Source organism: Dama dama, chromosome 13 (genome assembly GCF_033118175.1).
Source record: "Dama dama isolate Ldn47 chromosome 13, ASM3311817v1, whole genome shotgun sequence".
Lineage (NCBI taxonomy): Eukaryota > Metazoa > Chordata > Mammalia > Artiodactyla > Cervidae > Dama > Dama dama.
The window spans coordinates 22,999,837-23,011,239 of record NC_083693.1 but is presented as its reverse complement, the minus strand read 5'-3'; the positions used below and the strand labels follow the sequence as shown (position 1 = coordinate 23,011,239).

The following is an 11,403-nucleotide window of genomic DNA, read 5'->3' as shown; positions in this document are numbered from 1 at the left end:
TTTAAACACTAGTGAAACGAGACGTATTGATGCATGTACAAAGTAGAAGGATATTATTTATTCTGTCTTGCATGAAACATGCCAAGAAAATATATTCAAGAAACATACCAAGAAAATTCATATTCAAGAGTTTATAAATATTTTTAATCCCAGAGTTATGTTTAATGGAACTTCTGTTTTCAAGGAAATATTTGAAATTATTATATCCTTCTAAATTCTCAGCTTAGGGACTTCCCTGGTGGTTCAGGGGCTAAGACTCTGCACTCCTAATGCAGGGGGCCTGGATTCAGTCCCTGGTCAGGGAACTAGATCCCACATGCCCCAACTAACACCTGGTGCAGTCAAATAAGTAACTAAATAAATAAATATTTAAAGAATAAATTCTCATAGCTTAGAGTCACCTTATTTGAACAAGAATCCTGTCTGCTTTAGTGGACTGGAAAATTTTTCAGTACACCTGAAATGTCCTATAATACTGAGTGTGGAGTGATGATGTGGAATCAATACAAAGTTCCCTCTGCTCCAGACCGGCTTTGACATCATGAAATATGTAGTAAAGTCATCTGTCCCCTTCTTCTTGCCTGGGGTTTTAGAGTCATTAAATTACTGTTTTGCCTGGCCTTATTAGTCCTTTCCAAATATGCAGAATTATTAAGGCAGAGGATTCCCTGGTGATCCAGTGGTTAGGAATCTGTGCTTTCATTGCCACGGGCTCTGCTTCAGTCCTTGGCTGGGGAATTAAGATCCCATGTGGTGCAAGGTGCAGTCAAATAAATAAGATATTAATAGGGCCATCAGTTGGGGGTAGGATCAGTTAGAAAAAGCTCACAGTTAATTGTGCCATTGTTGTTCAGTTGCTAAGTCATGTCCGACTCTTTGCAACCCCAAGGACTGTGGCATGCCAATAGCATGCTCCTCTGTCCTCCACTGTCTCCTGGAATTTGCTCACATTCATGTCCATTGAGTTGGTGGTACTGTCTAACCATCTCATTTTCCGCCATTGCCTTCTCCTTTTGCTTTCAGTCTTTCCCAGCATCAGGGTCTTTTCCAATGAGTTAGCTCTTCCCATCAGGTAGCCAAAGTATTGCAGCTTCAGCTTCAGTCCTTCCAATGAATATTCAAGACTGATTTCCTTTAGGATTGACTGGTTTGATCTCTTTGCAGTCCAAGGGACTCTTGAGGGACTTCTCCAGCACCACAATTTGAGAGCATCAATTCTTCAACGCTCAGTCTTCTTTACGGTCCATCTCTCACATCCATACATGATTACTGGAAATATCATAGCTTTGACTATATAGACCTTTGTCAGCAGAGTGGTTTCTCAGCTTTTAATATGCTGTCTAGGTTGGTCATAGCTTTCCTTCCAAGGAGTAAGTGTTTTTAATTTCATGGCTGCAGTCACTGCCTGCAGTTAATTTTGGAGCCCAAGAAAAGGAAATCTGTCACTGCTTTCACTTTTCCCCCTTCTGTTAGCCATGAAGTGATGGGACCAAATGCCATGATCTTATTTTTTTTAATGTCAGATTTCAAGCCAGCTTTTTCACTCTCCTCTTTCACACTCATCAAGAGGCTCTTTAGTTTCTGCCATTAGAGTGGTATCATCTGCCTATCTGAGGTTGTTGATACTTCTCTGAGCAATGTTGATTTAGCTTGTGATTCATCCAGCCTGGCATTTTGTATGATGTACTCTGCATATAAAGTCAAATAAGCAAGGTGACAATATACAGTCTTGTCATACTCCGTTCTCAATTTTGAACCAGTCAGTTGTTCTGTGTCCATTTCTAACTATTTCTTCTTGATCGACATACAGGTTTCTCGGGAGACAGGTGAGGTGGTCTGGTATTCCCATCTCTTGAAGAATTTTCCAGTTTGTTGTGATCCACACAGTCAAAGGCTTTATTGTAGTCAATGAAGCATAAGTAAATGTTTTTTTCTGGAATTCCCTTGCTTTCTTTATGATCCAGTGAATGTTGGCAATTTGATCTCTGGTTCCTCTGCCTCTTTGAAATCAAGCTTGTATATCTGGAGGTTCTTGATTCACGTACTATTGAAGCCTAGCTTGAAGAATTTTGAGCATAATCTTGGTAGCATGTGAAATGAGCCTAACTGTAGAGTACTTTGAACATTCTTTGGCATTGCCTTTCTTTGGAATGAAAACTGACCTTTACCAGTCCTATGGCCACTGCCGAGTTTTCCAAATTTGCTGGTATATTGAGTACAGCACTTTAATAGCATCATCTTTTAGGATTTTAAATAGCTCAGCTAGCATTCCATCACCTCTACTAGCTTTGTTTGTAGTAATGCTTCCTAAGGCCTACTTGACCTCACACTTCAGGATGTCTGGCTCTAGGTGAGTGACCACACCATCGTGGTTATCTGGGTCATTAAGACCTTTTATGCATCATTCTTCTGTGTATTCTTGCCACCTCTTCTTAATCTCTTTTGTTTCAGTTAGGTCCTTACTGTTTCTATCCTATATTGTGCCCATCCTTGAATGAAGTGTTCCCTTGATATCTCCAGTTTTCTTGAAGAGATCTGTACTCTTTCCCATTCTATTGTTTTCATCTATTTCTTTGCGTTGTTCATTTAAGACGGCCTTCTTATTTCACTTGCTATTCTCTGGAACTCTGCACTCAGTTGGGTGTATCGCCCTTTCTCCCTTGCTTTGCGCTTCTCTTCTTTCCTAAGCTATTTGTAAAGCCTCCTCTGACATACCCTGCCTTTAAATCCTCCCCCACCCCATCCCACCCCCGCCGTCAGTTTTCCTTGTAGGCACACTTACAAACAAGTCATGGATATACAGTGGAGTTCTCAAGGGAAATGTACGTTAGGTAATTTTAGGTCTATTAAACTCATGACTGAAGAGTTCTACACAGGAGGAGAAAAAACAGTCAACTAGGCAGATTGCTTTTCTTTTGGACTTGAGAAAAGAGAATGAGCCCACCACCCATTAGAAAGAACATAAAATCAAGTTAGAGTTCTGAGGCCCGTGTTTTCACGAAGAGACTCAGTAGGGTTGGGAAGATGGCTGTACCAATGAGAAAATGGAGATGTCTCCTCTCTCAGAGCTTAGAAGCTGTCCCCAAGTTTAAATTTCAGTCTCTGTTGAAATGAGACTGGTGACTTTTCCTTGGTGGCTCAGAAGGTAAAGAATCTGCCTGCCATGCAGGAGACCCAGGGTCTATCTCTAGGTCAAGAAGATCCCCTGGAGAAGGGAATGGCTACCCACTCCAGTATTCTTGCCTGGGAAATCCCATCCATGGACAGAGGAGCCTGGTGGGCTACAGCGCATGGGACTGCAAAGAGTCAGATACGACTGAGTGACTAACACACAGATGCACATGGTGTTGGTACAAGAACCGCAAGGGCTTCCCAGGTGGTACTAGTGGTGAAGAACCGGCCTGCCAATGCAGAAGATTTAAGAGATGTGGGTTTGATCCCTGAGTCAGGAAGATCCCCTGGAGGAGGAAATGAAAACCACTTCAGAGAAGGGTGGTGGGCTATAGTCCGTAGGGTCACAAAGAGTTGGACACAACTGAAGCAACTTAGCACACACACACACGTGCAAGGACCACACAACCTCTAGTAGGGAAGGAAGCTTATTGGTAAATTGATTGATTGTATGTGATATAAAACAGACTCATTCGGAGAACTACATTTACTTGTGAGAAACTGAAGCCTTGATTACTGCCATTTCTCTAAGCAAGCTGCTGCAATAGTTGTGTCCTATCTACAAAAATAGAGAATACTTAAATACTTAATCTTTGCAGGTTTTCATTTGCTTCAAAAAAAAGGGTATTGCAAATACTTTGGTCCATGACTTTAAATCTATTCAGGACTGTTACTTTATCTGATGAGGAAAACACTCTGCTGCATGCTCACCTCCCAGTTGGAGTCAGAACCCAGTCGTGAGTCTACACAGGACTTTTCTCCTGTCCTTTCAGCATTTGTTTCCTTTTTTTTTTTTTCACATGTTCCATTTTTCAATAGTTTCCTCTAAACACCCAAGAATGTAGGTAAGTAGAAGAAAGAGGCCAAAGCAACAAGAGTTCAAAATCTGTTACCTATGACACACTTTCAGGGACGCATGATTCGTGTGTGCTCAGTCGTGTCTTACTGCAACGCCATGGACTGTAGCCCACCAGGCTCCTCTGTCCATGGGATTTCCCAGGCAAGGATACTGGAGTGGGTTGCCATTTCTTCCTTCAGGGCATCTTCCCAACCCAGGGATCGAACCTGTGTTTCTTTCGCCTTAAATGTGTGGTCTGTCTCTAAAGCTTTTGGACTGAGATGTCTCAAGAATGCAGAAGATCCCGCAGCCCAGGAAAATCTACTGACCCAGTTTCCCAAGGAGAGTAAAACTCACAGACACCAAGGAGGGGCTCCGTACATGAAAATGTGAGGTGGGGCGTGATGAATTCTACCTTGTTTTAGAACCAGGAGTGGGAGACTACAAGTCTTAAATTTAGCCACGGGAAATGATCGGTCAGAATTTCCATGTATTCAAATCACGGGTAATGTAAGATCTAGCACACAGGCCACAGGCTTAGGCAGGCTAGAGGTTTAAACTCAGTTTGCTTCATTTTGTAGGACTCTCACACAAGCTGTAAATCGGAGGGCCCCTGGCTCTGGGCCCCTGTCTGTTTGTGGACAGTAAATTTACATCCTTTGTCCCCAGAAGACAAGCTCAAAGCAGTAACCTTGGCTACCGTTGCTGCACATTTCCAGTTCTATGCTCAGTTTTAGAAAATGGGTTAGGGGGAAAAGGGAGAAAAAAAACCATTTCACTTTGCCTCAGTTATTGACACCGAGAAGCAAGCACTCCTCAGACTGTTCAGAGGGGAAACAATGAGTCATTCATGCTGTCAGCCCAGGTGGTGCGTGAATTCCAGACAGGCCGCTGAGTTAACCCCTGCAGGCCTGCTCTCCACCATGGGCTCCTTCCCCCCACCAACCAAGCCCGTGGCCTCCCCGGAAGAGGGGCGGCGAGGGGGCCCGTGCTGGGAGCAAGTCCTAGCGGTAACCGAGGCACTACCTCTGCAGGGTCAGTCCTGGGGGGCCTCGAGCTGTTTGTCACCCTGTGATAGGCTCCAGGAGAGGGTGGAGAAATGAAAACACTCTGCCGGGGATATATTTAGTTGAAGTGCAGCTGGGGAAGCGCTTAAACAAGGGAGCTTTTGTCCTCATGCTGAAGTGTTTTTCTTAACTCCCCAAGGCTGAAACAGCTTAAGCCACTAGACTGATTTTTCTCCCCACTCGATTTTCTCTTCTTTGGGGGATGTTCTTATTCTGAAACTTTAGAATTACCTGGGGTTTGTTGAGCAAATTTGATGCCGAACTGACACAAAAATCTCCACAGTTAGATTAATTAAAATGCAGATAATTTCTGAGCACATCATATGTGGTTTGTGTGTGTGTGTGTGTGTTCATCGCTCAATCATGTCCAACTCTACAGGCACCATGGACTGTAGCCTGCCAGATTCCTCTGTCCATGGGATTCTCCAGGCAAGAATGCTGGAGTGGGCTGCCATTTCCTTCTCCAGGGGATCTTCCTGACTCAGGGATCGAACCCGAATCTCCTGCATTGCAGGCAGATTCTTTCCTGTTTGAGCCACCAGGGAAGCTGGTACCTTCTTGCAATTAATTTACTGTTGATTCACACTGGAAGTTAGGTATTTTCAGATGCCTTTACTGGGACAATGTATGGAGTTAAAAACGTAATTAAGTTTTATAAACTGACAGAACCCTGTTTCACTTGAGCTGATTCACATTTTCCAGTAATGAAAGATTTACTTCTGCGCCGATGAGCACAGCATCTTTGCAACAGATTACTGATGAGCCATGTAATGGTTCCTGTTCACGTCCTCCTCCAAAAACCACCGAGAACTGCCACCTTGCTACGAGGTTTTTCAGCCACCATATCAATGTTCTGTATCAAGGGCACACTGTCTACTATTAAGAAGTACTGCAGGAAATATTTTACATGAAAATCCCATTTGCAGTTAAGAATCCAGGGCAGAAACTGCTGGTCAAGAAGCTCATGGTTTGGGTTGATACAAGAGAGCCAGGTTGTATTAGTCAGGATTCTCTAGAGAAACAGAACTAATAGTGTGTGTGTGTGTATGAGTGAATGAAGAGAGAGACAGAGACTGATATTTTTGTTTGTTTCATGTCTTTATTGACAAGGGGTGGGGGGGGAAGGTCACAGCATCTCAGACTTTATTCAAAGACAAAAATGGCAACAAAGGGCACCGACAAATAACACGCATGGTCCTTAAGGCCCTGGCTCTAAGGCCATCCTGGAGGGTGTGGGTGACTTCTCAGCCCTTCCCCTCGGCCTGTCTCTTCCTCCTCCATGCCTCACGGACACCCCTGAGTTCAGTTAAAACTGTGCAGAAACAAAGTCCCTCTAGAGGAGGTTGGGCCCTGCCTGGCCAGCGTCACCCACGTGGCAGCCCTGGGCAGCTGGAGAGTGGGGGTCACTGGTCACATGACCCCCCAGCCAATGGCCAGGCCTCTCTGTGGAGTGGTCAGCCGGACTCTCCCCGAGGGAGCCGGCTTTCAGGAAAAAAAGACCAACTTGGTTCACGAAGGGCTTGGGTAAAACGCTTTCCCAGAAACCTTAAGAAAGGAATCTCTCTCAGATTCCTGGAGCATTGAACAACTAAAATGGTCACTGGGTTGCCTGGAGGAGGGAGCTTGGTGAAAGGCAGCCCGCTGGTTCCTCAGAGGGCTCAGCGAGGGGCTCGGCGGTCTTTGCACAGACTCCATGGTGGACCCGTGAGAAGCACGATGAGGGAAATGGCACATCCAGAGGGGCTGGGCCCCTGCTGCTCTCCAGCCGCCTCGCTCCTCCTGCTTGCTGGCTTGGGATCAGAGGCTGGTTTTCAGATGTGCCCCAGGAAAGAAGGTCTGCGTGGGCTTGAGACCCCAGACGCCGAGGCTTCTCTCCTTTCAGTCTGACGGTGCTTATTCCCTTTGGCCAGAGTTCCTCTCCCATCGTCCTCTGTCCTGCTCAGTCGACAGCAGCTTTTCCTTGACATGTCCAAATCTTTTTTTTTTCCCTCCCCCTGAAAGATGTCAGGATGGACACCTGCAACCATTCTGCAGGGGTATTCTGTTTATTGTAAGTAGCAGTTCTGCTAACATTTTTATACCTGTAAAAATCCTGGGCACAGGCCAGACACCTGTGGTGCCAACGTTCATGTTCATGTTGGGGTGTAGACACGGTGAGTCAGCAGCAGCCCCGGACACACACTTCTCCCCTACTCTACACACAGACATGGGAGGGCAATGTGAGGTTCCTGTCTGGGCAGGGGCCGGTCACAGGCTCAAAAGACACTTGGCACATCGATAGTCACTTTCGAGAAACCCTGACTCCAGTCCCATGCGGTGAGCTTGGTTCCAAAGGGAACCTCAGCTTACAAGGAGCCATGAGCTTGAGGGGTCTTTTATGGACAAAGCGCTCCCCATGGGCACCTCCCCTTCTCTGGACCACCTGCCACACTAGGAAAGTCACCTGGGGAAAAGCCAGGGTTCTCTGGCCCCTTTGCGTTCCACGACTGCTCACCAAAACTCGAAAGCTCAGAGAGCAAGTCCAGTTACGAGCTCTGAGGCTTGGCTCCTCTGAGTCGAATAGTGTTGGATCCTCGACACCTCGGCACCCACAGGAGGACGTGGTGGTGAGTCGGGGTCAGGGGAGGGAGTTCTCAGCCTGCCTGGCAGATGCACACACACTACGGCGAATGGCGTGGGCTCACCACCACTGCCAAGGTCAGAAACCAAGAAGAGACATAAATATCGCACTTTTGGTCAAGGCATTTTCAAGAAACGACCACAGAAACAACGGCCACTTTTGATATTACAACCTACCACCTTTGGCAACTTTCAAAGAAAACAGCCATCTCCACCCCAAGCCATCAGAGAGTCCAAGATCCCTTTATCCTAGGCCCCAGTTGAAACAGTCAAGGAAGGAAGACGGACCAACGGAGGGCAAGAAAAGGCAGAAGCAGCAGATATACCAACACCTACAGCGCCCACCAGTCTGGGTCTCTGCCTCCTTGCAGGAACCCCCTGCCTTGAACCTCTTCTTGGGGAGAAGGTGAGCTATCAGGGGGGCCCAGCTGCTGGAGACAAATGAGGCAAACCGAATATGGGAGCCGCTGGTGGCCTGAATCCAGAGTTGCGACCCCCAGTCTCTAACCACAATCAGGGACACCCCATCCCCCCCTCCTCAAAGAGGCTTTGTTCATAGGAATGTGGGGTGCTCTGGTGACTATCCTTCACCGAAACCTCAATTCAACAGCCTAAACCAGACTCCTCTGCGTCTGCTGCATTAGTCTGGGGTGTATGGGAGAGAAAGGTAGTGTGACTAAGCGGCTGCCCACGTCCGACAGGGCACACTCAGGTGAAATCGTGGCACAGCTCAGGACAACCCTCTTTCGTGTGTTCCGGCTTCCCAGAAGTACAGCCTCTGCAAGGGCCTAGGCCTTCCTCTTCCCCTGCCCCCATCCCTAGATAAGCTCCATCTGGGAACCCAGCCCAGCCGCTCTTGTAAAGATATGTTACAACACTGGCTAAGAAAACAAAAGCAGGTTTCTGAAAAGGTATTGTGCAGCCGGAAGCGGCATCTGTCTTCGGGTTCCTGTGGCTGGGGGTGGGGTTCCTTTGGTTTTGACCACAGCACTTCTCCGCTGCGGGGGGGGGGGGGGGGGGGGGGGGGGGCAGGCTCGGCTTGGCTTTTGCAGAAGCTCGGTTACTATACCGAACTTCACAGAGGTGCTCGGGTGGGTTGCACTTGCATCACCGAGGACTCCGGAGTTTATATCCGAGATCCTCTCTCCTGAAGAACCTTCGCCTTCTCGCTCGGTTGGATGACAATGCCATTGGTCGAATTATTTAGTTCTCTGGAGAGAACACAGAGGAATTCTGCCTGATCCTTGTTCCCGTAGTTATAGGATTATCCTATGCTGATTAGCTGTTGGAATTTCCAGCCGTCGGACATAGTGGACACCATCTGCCCAAGCGCCTCCTCTTGGCATTGTAGGACTCTGTACAGGTGCTTCGCCGGGCCCTGGGAAGCTGTTTTCCTTGTCGGTATCCCTTCCTTAAAACCAGTCGCGAGAGAGATGCAATGTTGTAAAACTCCGCTTCCTCCAGCCGCCTTTTCTGCCAACGCCTTCCTAACGATGAGCTTCCGGTGACCGGGGGTAGTTTAGGATTAGACCCAAGTAGGTAGGGTCCCTGTCAGGCAGATAGGCCCCCGTCTCGTCCTTGTCTGAGTCCAGCCCCGGGTCCTCCTGGCAGCAAAGAAAAGACCTGGGCTCCAGGCCTAGGGTCTGCCTGGTAGTCACGGAGTAAGGTGCTGCCCACGTTCAGCTGGACCCTGCCGGCCGACCACCGCCCCCTGACCAGGCGGCCTGGGACCAGCTCCAGCGGCGGCGGTGGGCGGGCGACCGTGCCTGCGGGCCGTGGGGTCAGCCGGGGGCGAGCGCTGGGGAGCGCGGTCTCGCCCAGCCCGCTCCCGGCAGCCCCTGCCCGCTCCCGGCAGCCCCTGCCAGCCCCGCCGTCACCAGGTCCCACTGCAGCTCCGCCATCTTGGGCCGGTGCCGCTGCCCGCGCGCCCGAGACTGATTGATTGGGAATTGGCTCATGTGATTTATGGAGGTCAAGTCCAAAATCTGCAGGGTGAAATGACAGGCCAGACACCCAGGAAGAGCCAGTGTTGCAGTTCAGGTCCAAAGGCGGTCAGCTGGTAGAATTCCCTCTTGTTAAGGGGCAGGTCCACCTTTGTTCTGTTCAGGCCTTCAACTGATTGGGTGAGGCCCGTTCACAGTATAGAGGACAATCTGCTTTCCTCAAAGTTCACCGATTTAAATGTTAATCTCACCCAAAACTATCCTCACAGAACCATCCCGAATAATATCTGATCCCGTATCAGGACACTGTAGCCTCGCCAAGTTGACACATAAAATTAAGCATCCCGTAGGCTAACACGCGCATTTTGAAAAATTCACTTGTTATATTACAAGATTGCTTATCAGATTGAAGCTGTTGTAAGGGTATAAAATGCATAAGATAGAAAAAATAAAAATAAATGCATAAGGTAGGGTCCCCTATTTTCAGGATCCTCCCTTTCTCTCTCTCTTGCTCCCTCTCTCTCTGGAGGCTTTCCTTGGGAACCCAGGCACAGTGTTGTGCAGAAGCGGAAGCCACAGAGAAGCCCCAGCCAACACCAACATCATCTCCCAGTCCCCAGGGGCTCCTGTCCCAGCCTTTAGTCTTCCAGCTGTGCCCAGACATGATGGTGCCAACTGCACTCTGTCTCAATCTCTGACCCACAGAAACCATGAGAATTTTCTTAGAATTTAATGCTATTTCAAGCCACTAAATTTCGGGGTAACTTGCTACACAGTAATAGGTAACTAACATGTAAGATTATGGTTAACTTTGTAAGAAACTACCAAAGTGTTTTCCAATATAATTTTAGCATTCTGCTCTTCTACCAGCGGTATATGATGGTTCCAGGTGGCACAGAGGTAAAGAATCTGCCTGCCGATGCAAGAGATGCAAGAGATGTGAGTCTGATCCCTGGGTAGGGAAGACCACCACCCCCCCACCCCCAGCAGGATATGGCAACCCACTCCAGTTCTCTTGCCTGGGAAATCCCTTGGACAGAGGAGCCTGGCGGGGTATAGTCCTTGGGGTCACAAGAAGTCAGACACAACTGAGCACGTGCGCGTGCGCGAACACACACACACACACACACACACACACACACACACACACACACACACACACACATCAAAGTCTTCCTAGTGGGTGTGAGATTGTTGCTTGCTGTGATGTTAATTTGCATTTTCCTGATGATGCCACACCTAGTTTTGATCAGAAATATTATTACCCAACTTAGAAACCAACCTCATTGACTATGCTGTTTCATAGTCACATGTCATAGAGCTTGTGCTGACAGTTCCAATTTGTTTTAACAATGATTGTACCACAATGAATTTATAAGGTTAAGAGTCATCTTAAGCTAACTTAAGAGGTTAAGCATTTGTCTTGTTTGCATACCCCTGGAAGAATGAGCAATAAAAGCCATCTGGTCACAGGTGTGGGGCTCCTGGCCTAACAACACCATCACCTGTTAATTGGTGTTAATATGTTTTTTTGAGAAATGCTGTGTGCCAAGCATTTCACATGTAGACGCTCACTTACCACAACACCTCTATGACATTCATGTTATTATTTTGAGCCTGTTCCAAAGGAAGAGGAGGTTCAGAGAGCCCAAGAAACTTGGCTGTTGTCACACACTGAATTTGAACCCAATATCCTTTTACCTGATCTAAAACAGATTTCTCAGGCTTCCCTCGTGGCTCAGCGGTAAGGAGTCTGCCTGTAAAT

At 47.7% G+C, this 11,403-nt stretch overlaps 1 pseudogene; it reads right to left on the bottom strand.

Moving 5' to 3' along the window:
• Positions 1-8,779: 8,779 nt before the first annotated feature.
• Positions 8,780-11,140, bottom strand: LOC133068535 (BTB/POZ domain-containing protein KCTD2-like; annotated as a pseudogene).
• Between the last annotated feature and the right edge of the window lie 263 nt (positions 11,141-11,403).